The 13,276-nt window shown below is 48.0% G+C and overlaps 1 protein-coding gene across 2 annotated transcripts in view; it reads left to right on the top strand.

Moving 5' to 3' along the window:
- Positions 1-13,276, top strand: part of SMG9 (SMG9 nonsense mediated mRNA decay factor) — a 216,611-nt gene that overhangs the window by 139,784 nt on the left and 63,551 nt on the right. The gene's annotated exons all lie outside the window — the stretch shown is intronic.

Below are 13,276 nucleotides of genomic sequence, written 5' to 3'. Positions count from 1 at the left end.
AGGCAGAGTAGGAAAACGATCCTGGGTAGGAATTTAATGGTAGGAGAAAGATGTCTCATTCTTTGTGTCTATGTCTTAAAACTAAGTAGTCTTCAGCTTTGGGTGTCATCATCTTAGTGATAACTGCAACATTACCGCAGAGCCAAAATGGTTATCATGAAAGCATAAAGAGAAGTCAAACTTAGGGAAGAGTTTTATTATGAAAGTGGGCTTTGACTGGTAGTGCCTACATCTTTCAATGCAGAATGTCCCCCAATATGTTATGTTCACACTTTCATAAAGCGTGACTGCTACCCCATGGGGCTTCCTGGCGATGAAAACGTATAGTGCTCGATTAGGTTGCCAGCAACTCTATCACAGCAAAGACTGATCTTAGGTGTCAATGTTCGATTGTCTTTCATAGAGTATTGTACTCCAATTTTAGTAAAATATTCTGTGGCTGCGTACTCTACATGAATGGCCTATCTCAAGATAGCAGCTAGAGTTATAGTAATCGTCTAGTGTGTATCGTACCCGATTGTCTTTCATATAGTATTGTACTTTCATTTTAGCAAATATCCTTCTGTGGCTGCGTCCTCTCCATGAATGGCCTATGTAGGAGAGTAGGGTCTGCAATCCTATGATCACCCAGATTTTTTGCTTTTGTTTCACTGGTTTACGACTTTCTCTGGCTGTGGGCCTGCTAATCAGACCCACAGCCTGGCTGTTCTCTTTCTAAATTACGATATGTACCCTAGGTGCATTTACCAATTGGTACTGGGCCACCTTATCAGACCCCGTAACGCAGGGCATAGGTGTACCCAGGGCCGCCAGGGGCTGCAGCATGTATTATGCCACCCCTGGCTGGCCTCCTAAATTTGACACAACTGGCTGCATGACAGCTGGGGCGAAGTCGTGTAATCACACTTTGCTTTAGATATAGTAGCCCTATATCTAACCATACAATGGACACTCGAGTTCCTATCAGTCACTCCTATGGCAGGCCTTGACAATCCTGAAGGCAGAGTGCATGGGCTCGTGTGAACTAGGCTCTGGCCCGAGCCGAGCCCGGTTGCAGCTTGCGGAACCAAGACCCAATGGCTGTTCCATGATAACGCGTACCTCATCGGTAACTCCGGTGTCGCGTTATCAAGGCATGTCGAGTAAGGTGTCATACGAATCGGGATGCTGCCCCCTCACCAATTCTGGCGACGAGGTTAGCATTCCGCCCTTCTAGAGGGACACGACATGTACGTAACTGTGAACCCCGGTTAAAGTTAACTAAAGCCTCAGCTCCACAAAATGGATGCTGCCACCACAGACACGAGTCTGACCTCCTGCTGCTGGGAGTCCTTCCAGTGAGGGGAGCTTGGACAAAGGGTTTCCTGTCGAGGGCGGTGTTCGCACCGTCCCAGACAGGGTTTGTGTATTCTGGGTAGGTAGGGCTTTTGCGAGAAGGTGACTGCGGAGTGGCACCCCGGTGCTCACTACGCATCTGCCGGTCAGAACCAGTTCCAGGGGCGCCAGCCCTGGCCTGGGGAAAGTCCGGCAGGGGAGAGGGGTGTAACTACCCCCCTTCCTGGTCCCACCCTTAGGGCCGGACCTAGTCATGTACCCACCCCTTTCTTTAGAATAAAGGCCGGAGCGGGGACCCTTCCAAATTAGATCATCTTTGAATCAAGAACTACTTTCTACGAAAGGACACTCAAGACTCTTCTCAAGATTTCTCCCTTGTGACTAAGGAGTAGTCACCCTGCATCAGCGGGCACCATCTAAGAACTCTGCGGTTTGCTGCAAATCCTTCCTCAAGGATCCGACGGCCCAGCTCGACGAGAACCGGCTTCCCTGGCACCTCTGACCTCTACCCACGTCATCAGCTCAGCTGTGATCTGTGGGTGCGACGAGACCTCGAGGGACCGGCCATCATCAGAACCTGCACGCTCTTAAACCAGCACGACCATCGAAGCGATTCCCTGGTGAGTGCTCTGGGGTCCGAGAAGCCCCGACCCTGAGCCGCTCTAGCACCGAAGTGCAGTCTCCCAGCATCTCCACGATCTGCGTGGGGCCCTTCTGCTCGCTGCTCAGCACGTTGTCTGGTCACTCGCCGCTGGCTTGTGCCCTTCTGTGACGACATCCGACAATCAACACTGCTGGTCTGGTTGCTCCAGACTGGCCCTTGCTTCCATCCTTGCAAGAAGCACCCCGGACCCTCCTGGTCCACTCAAGACGCCATCTTAGGCCCACCACGTGGCCCTGAGATCTGCCAAGGCTTGTTGCCCCATCCTGGGCCCAGCGACGCCGACAGCATCATCCTTCGTGGGACAGCTCGCACCTCCGCCGTGGTCGCCGACAACGCCTCCTGGTCCGTGAGACTGCAGAGCCTAGCGTCGCCCACTCACCTGGTCGAGGTGACGGCCAACCGGTGCCATCCTGGTACCCTCTGACTACTGGCTAGTAGTACGAACTTGGTCCCCTCTGCTTTCAGGTATCAACAATCTCTGATCCAGGCTTGGATCTCTACGAACTATTCATCACTGGTCGCCGGCCAGCAACTCCTTTTCTTCCGGCTCCTGGCTCGTCAGCGAAGACCCCGACGCCTGTAAGACTTGTGCAGCCGCAGCCCTCGTGGCTAGGTAACTCGGCATTTCGGTGCCTGCATAGCCTCTTTACTCTAGGGTCCCGAGTCCCTCGCTTCCGACTTGCCTTATCGGGTCCGCCCGAGACCTTAAACTTTCCGTGTCCTCGGACACTTGTTTTAATTGTGCACTTGAAGTATTTTCCTAAGAGATTTGGTTTGTGCTTAGTACCCTGTCCTCATAAAGAGTCCAGGGCTGTTGTGAATCTTAATAAATATCCTGTTTATTTTCATAACACTTGTGTGGTGTCCTTTCACTGGGTGTTCAAGGGGTACATGTGTGGTAAACAGCTGGCTTAACACGCCCTCTCGAGTCTTTAGCCTTAGACTGCTCGTATCCACGCTACTAGGATAGCTGGTCTATAGGTTGACTTACAACCAAACACCATAAGGGTCGTTGGAACGATACATAGCGGTCGCTAGAATAGCGAACGTTGCATATCGGGCCAACTTCTCACAGCCTATCTCAGGATAGCAGCTAGAATTATAGCAATCTTACTGTGTAGTGGTAGAGCCCAGATGAGCCTCAGTTTGATTGTGACATTGGTGGAGGTACTCAATAGTTCACTACTTTCTAGCGTCCCTCCCCTCCCTTGGAGCAGCTCTCATATAGTTACAAAATCGATTCCTTAAGCCCTCCCACCCCCTTCATAACCTTTCTGATGATATCAGTGATCCTCTGACCCTCTACTGTCTTGATGCTTCGCTATCTGCTGGTAATGCTGTACGTTTGTGAACCTAGATGTTCCACTTGAAAGTCTCAAGTGATTTAACCGAGACCCTTGTACACATCTGCTAGCAATCTGCATTGTTACTGTCTTCAGTACATAATGGCTTCTTCTTTGCTGCTCTAAAGTTTGTTCTAAAGGTAAGGGGAGACTTCAAATGGGAGTGTATTAAGACCCGAATTGTTTGCCATATCATCCCGGCTTTCAAGTGTGGTCCTTGTGACCGGGCTACAGTAAAGATTATTAGGTGAACGCTATCAAGGTAGCTTTGCCACGCCCTAAGAAAACTCCAGGCTACCATTTCATCCATATCCCATTATTTTCTTTGTTTCTTCATTAAATCACATAAATGTGCTACCTGGTAGCATTTAAGCTATCTGAGCAAGCCAGTCATTCGACATCTTTTGTGACCAATAAGGCTTTCATGGCTATCCTTGCATTCGTCCCAGCCCAAAAAAAGTTAGTAGAGTTTTGGGAATCGGTACATCTGATCTCACCTCTGTTGAAAAGTGGATTATTTGGGGGGCAGGTGTCTATCGCTAAAAATAAGGCCCGCACCTGCTCAGTGTCACACAAATGACATTCAGTTATGCTCAATCCCTTGTAACAAGACAAGAAGAAGACTGTCTTAAATCAATGGCAATGTGTGAAGTATTTAAGCAGCGCATATGCAGTCGAAAAAGTCACACAAACCATAATAAAATTCCACAAACAATTTTAAAATAAAGCGAAACCTTTTATCAGTAAAATAACACCAAAATGTCTTAAGTCCAACCAGGGGAACATGATATAATGAATTTTTAAACATTTAAGTGAAAAAGGCGACATAAAGCTTAAAGAGCCATTGATAGTTTATAGACGTGGAAGACTAGGACCTAGGCTCGATTTGAGGCTTACTGTGATCCGAGCCCTCCTTGAAAACAATTGGTGAATTGGTCCCAGTAAAAGTCTGGAAGTCAGAAAAAGTTCAAAACGTTTTTTTAATCTCAACACAGAAAAGGACTTTAACTTTTTGAGAAGTAAAAACCTCCTGAGTGAGATACCACTGAATTTGTAGCAGCCATAGTAGAAACAAAGGCTGGATACTTGAAGCAAGTTGGTCCCGCTGGAGCTTTGGAGATTTTGCCCTGAAAATGTATAAGTCCAAACAAAGAATGGGATGTATTTTCAGAGGTGCTGGAGCCTTAACAGGGGCAAAGTCTCCTTGATTTCTCGCCATATGTTAAATGCACTACTAGCACCGGGACACTTCTGTTGGAAGTAGCTGTGCGCTCTACACGCTGTAATAATAAAAGCTAAAATTCAGTTCAAGGGTGTGGAACTGCTAGTTGATACTTTGCCCTGCAGTTCCACCTGAATACCTGGAGGAAGAGTTTTTCAAAGTTCCCAAACTTTCTTCTGGTGCCCAAACCTCCCCAGGATTACATGTTTAAGGCCCACAAGCTCAAGGGATGGAACTTAGAGACTCTCAAGGCCTAATCACTGGAGGAACATGGCCATTTCTGGTGTGTCACAGGTTCTACTCTCAAATATTTTGCACCCTACCTTGTGGGCAGCAATGTTTGTTTCCCTATCTGACTTTTGACAGGTCTGGGCAGGGGGATTGAAGGTTCTGGTGTCAAGCTCCCTAGAGGAGCCCTGAGACATGTTTTTATAGTTGCTGTAGTGGATGGCACAATAAATGCTGCAGTCCACATGTAATATGTAACTGTCCATGCCATGGATGTATTTCTGTACCATATACTTTGGTCTTCTAGGTAAATTGAATGTTCCAATTGTGTTTTAAGCCAATTGAGACGTATTTAAATATTTGTAGTAGATGTGTCCCCAAAAGAATATGAAAAAGTGCCAGTGACCACCGAAAAGGGTCACTTTGCAACATCGTATATGAGGTTAGTGGTAGACAGCAATTTAAATAGGTAGATATTTTTACAGTTAGCCTTGCAGCAATGTGGATATAATTAAATGTCCATATATTTAGAAAACTTTCTATGTCCACTGTACATACATTCCTGTTTTGAAGAAGTGTCACACTATTAGGTGGGATCAAAATATTAGACATCTTGGATTTATCTTTGTTCACCTGATATTTCCCTCTGTCCCCACAGATCCTGTAGTATAGCCGGATAAGACACCTCAGGCTATTGTCCATGTAAATAAGAAATCGCACGTTAACAGGCATATCTTATGAGTATCCATAATGTGAGATTTCCCAGGTCAATGAGAAGTATTTGTTCCACAGGTGTGTCAATATGAGTCTTTTACTTGTGGTGAACTGGGGCCTCCCTATCACAGACACTCAAACTGGATACCAAGTTTCTCTGACTCGGTAAGGTGGTATGGGCTGGAAACTCAGAACTTGGCTACACACAAAATAATTCTGAATACATCATCGATGTACAAGTACTTTCTCTTGAAAAATGAAAGTGTTTTTTTACACTGTCAAGTAAATCTATGCTCACAGTGGCAAGTATTTCTATAAATGTAGGTGGAATTTAAAATCGCAACCCTCCAAAATGAGCCTTGCAGAATAAAAATGGTGCAAATCACATACAATCAATGTACATCTATCCTGTAGTGCCTTGAAAGTGTGTGTGAGGAGTTTGAATTGTGCTCATTTGTGTATGGGATGCCAGTGGAGCTCCTGAATGGGGAGCCTCTGGAGTGTGTGATCTGCCTTCATGGGACACCTGCACACACATACTTGGTCTCACCTACCACGGAGTGACCAAAGGGAGGACTATAGGCAAGCTCTTTAGATGCATACTGGTCCTGATTGATTTCATACGGCCTAACACTCTCTCAGCAGAGCTGGCTTCCCTAACCTTCCCTCCTTGCTTTTCCTTGAGTGAGTTCTTCAGAGGAGACCTCTCCACACAAACCTATTTTGGTAAGCCCTGGACCTTTCCTAGGCTGAAGGAGAGTTCTTCTAGTCTGTGCTACTTTTAAGGATAAAGAACGGGAGTACCTGTTGGAGGTACAGGACGTCCTAGAGAAGGCATTAGTTTCAGACTGCAGTACAATCATTTCTAGTGTATTCTTAGCCTAATGTGCAACATCAGCCCTCGGGGCACTATGGTATGAGTTTCAACTTGGGCATAAGCAGTAAGTATGAAATGTATCAGCTCAGTCCCAGCTGGACCATTCCTCAACAATGGTGTGTTGCGTTAGCTCTAGATGAATTGTTTCAGCCACCAGAGCCACCCTTCAGAAGCCTCCTGACTCTCAGAATCGAGAATGAGAATTTCTTGCTGCCTTCCATGAACCTTTGCCACTGTTGCTTTCTTTTGCTTAGCGAATCACCCTCCTTGACTGCACTCCTGAACTTCCCAGTCCTTTCACCACTTTAGGGCAACCGTCCCCACTAACAAGATTCTGTAGTTTCCACTGCTTCAGCGCCTACAGTTCAAGTGAAATGCAGGGGACTTCCTTCTTTAGGGTGCCCGGTAAGCCACCATCCTCTGGTCCTGGGCAGTGACCATAGTCTTTCCTTTTTTTCTCTCTAAGCCATCTCTGCTCTCTTAGCCTCTGGAGAGACATAAAAAGTCAGGAGTTGTCAACCTATTTCTGCCATATCATCCATTCACCTCTTTGTGTCATTATCAGTAACTGTCCCAAAGGCTTTCCCTTCCCTGTGCTGTATTCTGAGAAGTATTGAAGATTGCAGCTGTCTCTCAAACTGAGGTATATCTTCCCCACAGCCAGTCTCCAATCACTGTGACCTTCACTCCCATCTCTTGAAAGAGCCCTACTGCTGAGAAGCAGAGCCAGAAATCAGGGCCCTCCGGTGGGGCCGGAGGGAGGGGGTTGGCAGCATACTATGAGGGGGAAAATAAATAAATAATTTCCCCTCCTCTTCGTCGGTCTTATACTTGCCAACAGTGAATCTTTGAATGTTGGTGAATTTTTGTTATTTTTTTCATCGTCAGCACAACGGTGAGGAAAAAGATTGGTAGATAATGGACGGCTCTGTCAACTTCCTCTTTTCAAGATCACCCTCTTTGTTTTCTGCCAATAGGCACTCATTTTTGCTGCAGGCCATGATCCAAACTCAAATATGAGGATGCTCTTTTCAATCCTAGCAATTACAGCACATACTATGGAACTCTTTCCCTGTGTCAGTTTCCATGCATAGAACTAGATGTTCTTTCTACCCATCCTCCCATGCCCTGTGCTTGCTTGCCCCTGATAAAGGCCATCTTGCCAGACCCTATCAGAAAGGGCTGCTTCCTAAGCAATATGGTCTGGTGACATATCTATTAAGTACGGCGACCAGCATGAACAACTTGCAGCCTGGTTGGTAGGAAAGCAGAAATTCATGAATGAACAGATTAAATATTATTGTTAGGTGTACCAGGTTAGGTTTTCAAATGTTTAGTAAACTATTGCTGTTCGAAGCGTTGGGCCAATATCCTTATTGTGCTTTAAATGCCTTATCACGTTTCTATAGGCATATCTAACTTTGCCACCAATTGCTTAGTTCGTTTCAGTGTTTGTATTTCAGCTAGTTTTTTTCTGCTGCTACTTTTAGCATTTTCCTATTCAATTCTTGATCGAATATATAGAAAATTGTCTCCTTTTTCCTGCTTTGTCTGTGACCAGTGTCCCTCCAGAGATGGTTAGGTCTTGCCTAAACAGCGCATGCACTGTTTCTTCCAAGAGCTTTTGTTTTCTAACCGTGGGCTTGGAGGCAGCCCATTGCTTACCACCGGTTGGCTACATTGTCACACTCATTTTCTTGTTTCCTTTTGGCAGCTGCCATAGGCTTCCTTCCTCTTCGTGTGTTTGTCCCTACCCTGGAGCTTGGACCCATTACTTATGACTTCCTCTGCTTATTATTTAGGCACTACTTTTTTCTTTGTGTTTAACTACTCTACCAGAGTATGCCTCTTTCAGCTTGTTCCTTCGTATACTTCTCTCTCTCCATTTTCTTCCCCTTCTCTCTTCCCTCATCCATGTTGCTTGTCCCCATACCTCCCCACTCCCTTGTCATTGTTGCTTACGACCACCCTCCCTGTGTGGCAATGCTTGCCACCCCTCCCTCTTCCCCTCCCTCATCCATGCTGCTTGTCCCCATACATCCCCACTCCCTTGTCATTGTTGCTTACGACCACCCTCCTTGTGCGGCAATGGTTGCCCCCTTCCCTCCTCCATGTTGCTTGCCCCCAACTGCCCTCCCACAGTCCTGTGTTGCTTGCGCCCAGTTGCCTTCCCTCCCTCATCTGTTGCTTGTACACCCAGCTGACCTCTCTTTTTAGGTTGAGCTAGAGTTGCGCATGCGTAGCATGCGGTCTAGCTCAGTACCTATTGTATTCACTTTCTTGGAAATCTGAGACAGCGTTCGGCTACGCGCCTCTGCTGTCTCAGATTTGTCCTCGTGAACGCGTTTTTGTATCTGTCTACTGGCAGCTTGCTGGAGACAGCTTCAGTGGTTTCGGAGTGCGTGTCTGCTGAAAACTTAAGGCATGTTTAAAACACACAGCACACATACACGCAGGCAGGCACACACACAGGCACAACACACGCAGGCACATACAAGCGCACCCCACCCCCACCAAGGGCTTACATACACACACAAACGCGCACACACACACACACTTCTAACCCCACTCACCGGGCACACGCAGGGCTTCCTTCACTGGGGGGGCGGGCACCGTCAATGTGCCCCGACGCCCCCCCCTCACCGGCTCCTCTCGTCCTTTTCCTCCGTGTCCAGACTCTGCAGCCCGCTCCGTTGTTTCTCCGCCCCTTCAGGACAGTTTGTGCATGTCACGCCTCTCCTTTCTCACTCACCCTCACTCTCCCTCACACACCCCCCTCACCCCCTCACCCACCGTCACCCCCCTCACCCACCGTCACCCCCCTCACTCCCCCCGTCACCCACCCTCCCTCACCCGCCATCACCCGCAAAATAAACCTTCTTACCCTCCCTCACCCTCACACACCCTCTCACCCTCACACACCCCCTCACCCTCACACACCCCCTCACCCTCACACACCCCCTCGCCCTCACACACCCCCTCACCCTCCCCTCACATCCTCTCACCCTCCCCTCACATCCTCTCACCCTCCCCTCACATCCCCTCACCCTCACATCCCCTCACCCTCACATCCCCTCACCCTCACATCCCCTCACCCTCACATCCCTTCACCCTCACATCCCCTCATCCCCCCTCGCATCCCCTCATCCCCCCTCGCATCCCCTCATCCCCCCCTCACATCCCCTCACCCTTCTTCACATCCCTTCACCCTTCCTCACATCCCCTCACCCTTCCTCCCACCCCCTCACCCTTCCTCACACCCCTCACCTTTCCTCACACCCCCTCACCCTTCCTCACACCCCCTCACCCTTCCTCACACCCCCTCACCCTTCCTCACACCCCCTCACCCTTCCTCACACCCCCTCACCCTTCCTCACACCCCCTCACCCTTCCGCACACCCCCTCACCCTTCCGCACACCCCCTCACCCTTCCGCACACCCCCTCACTCACCCTCACACACCCTCACTCACCCTCACTCACCCTCACTCACCCTCACTCACCCTCACACACCCTCACACACCCTCACACACCCTCACTCACCCCCCCTCACCCACCCTCACCCCCCGTCACCCACCCTCCCTCACCAGCATACCATAACAAAACAAAGCTTAGCATAGCATAGCATAAAAAAATAGCATAATAAAACACAGCATAACAAAGCATAGCATAGGATAGCAAAACAAAAAAGCATAGGAATAGCATAACAAAACATAGCATAACAAACCACAACAACACATAGCATAACAAAACACAACAACACATAGCATAACAAAACATAGCATAACAAAACACGACAACACATAGCATAAAAAAAGATAGCATAGCATAATAAAACACAACAAAAAATAGCATAGCATAACAAAATATAGCATAACATAGCATAACAAAGTATAGCATAGCAAAACATAGCATAGCCTAGCAAAACATAGCATAGCATAACAAAAAATAGCATAGCAAAAAACAGCATAGCATAGCATAACAAAATAAAGGATAGGATAGCAAAACATAACATAACATTGTTGTCATTGTTTGCGCCACTCCCCCACCTATCATAGCAACAAAACTAAGTGTGATGACGTGGACATCCTTGGATGCATTGTAGCGCTTTTTATAACTCACACCCTCCGTTGTCATTGTTGATGTCCTCTGTGTTGCTTCCCCTACACCTCCGGATTGCTTTGCACCAAACAAATGTGGTCCGTTTACCCCTAGACCCTGTGCACATGTGATAGGAAGAAGTTGTTCTTTGTCTCTAGTGCCAGAATATCCGCATACTTACGAGGCCTAATTCACAAAACAAATTTTGAACCTTCTTGCTTGCTATCTTTTTAGGGCTCGGCGACGTCACCACTTCGTCAGAAGTGGGGCGGAGCTGCGGGCTCCTATTCTTGCGGGGTTCCGATTCCTGCTGGAAAAATTCCTCTGTGCGTGAGCTTTTGCAGTTCTTTATTTTACCATCTGCATGGTGATTGGTCCTCGCGGTGCTGTCTTTTTAGTAGTCTTGACGCGATAGGGCATATATAATTTTCGTCCGCCATTTTTGGCATTTTCTGTGCGGTTTCACGCACAGCAGTCCATTAATTTTAATTAGGAGCTGTCAGGGTGCCCGTGTAATGCAATCCAGATGGTGTGAGCGCGTTCACCATTCAGCAGTGCGTTTGTCTGGCACGCGTTCGTCTGCATGCATGATCAGTTGCATCGTAAGTATTCAGTTTCAGTATCGTTTGGTAGGAACACTGTGGGAATGTAATACTTTCAAGAGCAATAAAATGTGCACCATCAGTAAATCTTGACCATCCAGACATGGCTAGCTGGCCGCAAACAATCATTTTACCCCCAAGAAATTACATTTCTTCCGTTCCCGGAATGTCGGAGCCCGGGTGACTTCGTTCTCCGTAGTTAAAAACATCAGAACAGTGCCATCACTTTTCCCTGTTTTTACCTCAATTCTCGGATTTATTCACTGAGACCGTCAGTTCAAAAATATGTTTAATGAGCTTTACTGCAGCTTCAGAGTCCAGGCGCTGAGTGCTGGGCACATCTGTCCAGCTTTCTGAACGATCAGAGCAGGAGAACAGCGCAAAGCGCCCAGCAGGGCTATGCCACTCTGGGCACGTTATGAAAAGTGCATTAGGAGACAGCGGAAATTAAAGTGCAATTCTCGTTTAATAGCGCATGCAAATATTTCACAGAGGAAAAAATATAGGGTATATTTCAAAGCATTGTAAACAAACCTTTTATTTATTTATTTATTTGGGGTTTTATAAAGTGCTGCATCCCGCATAGATTCCTCCTCCGGGCGCTAAAATGACATTTAGGCTGGAATGTTTCAAGTCTGTAAACCCTGTGGTACCCCTGATCGAAAGAATACAAAACGGGGCATTTTTATAACAGACTCACTCAGGTTCTGAAAAGCTACGCGGACATCATAATATTATTGCGTGAGACAGTTTCTTTTTTTTTTTTTGTTTTGTTATCAAAGCATTGCACAGTTAGCATTTTTTAATGGCTCGATGCATGCACACGTAAGAACAGCGACGGTATAGTTAAGGGAGGGTCCTTTCAACTTTCGAGTCATCATCCAAGGGCTATAACGCACTAAAATAATACAACTTCATCTGAAAGAGAAGTCAATTATTAACAAAGATCGCATTGATTTACAATGCAAAAGCACCCGTTTCATCGGTGAATCAAATGCATTCTATGGCGCCAGCAGATTCCACGTCAGCAATCTCTGGTAGTTCATCACTACCCCCTTGTGGATATTCAATAATGCGAAATCCTTACTGTGGAAATACAAAACATCCCTGCCAATGTTCAAAGCTGTCAAACTTTGAAATACATACAGAAAGTGCCATCACCAGCAGCGAGACACACAGAACTGTGACAGGACTGGGAGTGACAGTGAGTGCAGAGTGACAGTGAGTGCAGAGTGAGTGCGAGAGTGACAGTGAGTGCGAGAGTGACAGTGAGTGCGAGAGTGACAGCGAGTGCGAGAGTGACAGCGAGTGCGAGACAGGCCCAGCGCACGCCCAGCCTCCAGTGCGTGGCAAGCAGAGGAACTGCCCAAGCCTAAGCGTACCGGCCTGCACCACCTTCCCTCACGCTGAAGGGGGGTGCAGCACAAAGACAGACTCTCCGACTGTGACCTGTGGTACAGTGCTGCGCCCCTGAGGGGCAGAACTCACAGATGGAGACAGAAGAGGACGAGGCCCTGCGGACCTGGCTGCACACGCTAGAGCCGGCCCACGGAGACACGGTGAGAGCGTTCTAAGGGGTCCGGGCTTACACTGGGAGAAGCACGGAATGCACGCTGGTGGTCAGCTCCTTGAGTCGCGGCCAGGTGAGCGTCTCCTAGGCCGGAACTGGGACAGGACACCAGCGCACAAGACCTCAGGAGAGAGGAGGACACAGCCACCCGCCAAGTACAGGCCTGAAGCCGTGCTGTCGTGTTGCGGCATTTGCCGTTCCCCTGGGCCACTAAACACATACACGGGATCGGGATACTCACTTCCAGCGGAAGTAGAGTCCCGGTCCAGTCTTTTGCTGCACTGACGCGCCGAAGCACTTCCGGGGGTAAACGCATAAACACAGCGTTTTCCCGACGGGACAGCGCTTCGGATTCTTGTTGAATCCCCGGTTCCTTGCTGAGCCCGGAGTCATTTCCAGAAGACCTCAACGCGCAGGAGCGCTAGACTTGGTTTGTATCTGGCCCGTTCACCGCGCTGAAGCGCTATTGGTTTCCTTGACTTTTGCCACGCTGGAGCCCTGTTTGTTTTCTGTCCTTCGCCGCGCTGAAGCGCTATTGGTTTCCTTAACTTTCGCCGCGCTGGAGCGCTGTCTGTTTTCTGTCCTTTGCCGTGCTAGAGAGCTATTTGTTTCTTGGACTTTC

The sequence above is a fragment of the Lissotriton vulgaris genome, chromosome 7, assembly GCF_964263255.1.
Source record: "Lissotriton vulgaris chromosome 7, aLisVul1.2, whole genome shotgun sequence".
Classification (NCBI taxonomy): Eukaryota; Metazoa; Chordata; class Amphibia; order Caudata; family Salamandridae; genus Lissotriton; species Lissotriton vulgaris.
This window is presented reverse-complemented; position numbering and strand designations above follow the sequence as displayed.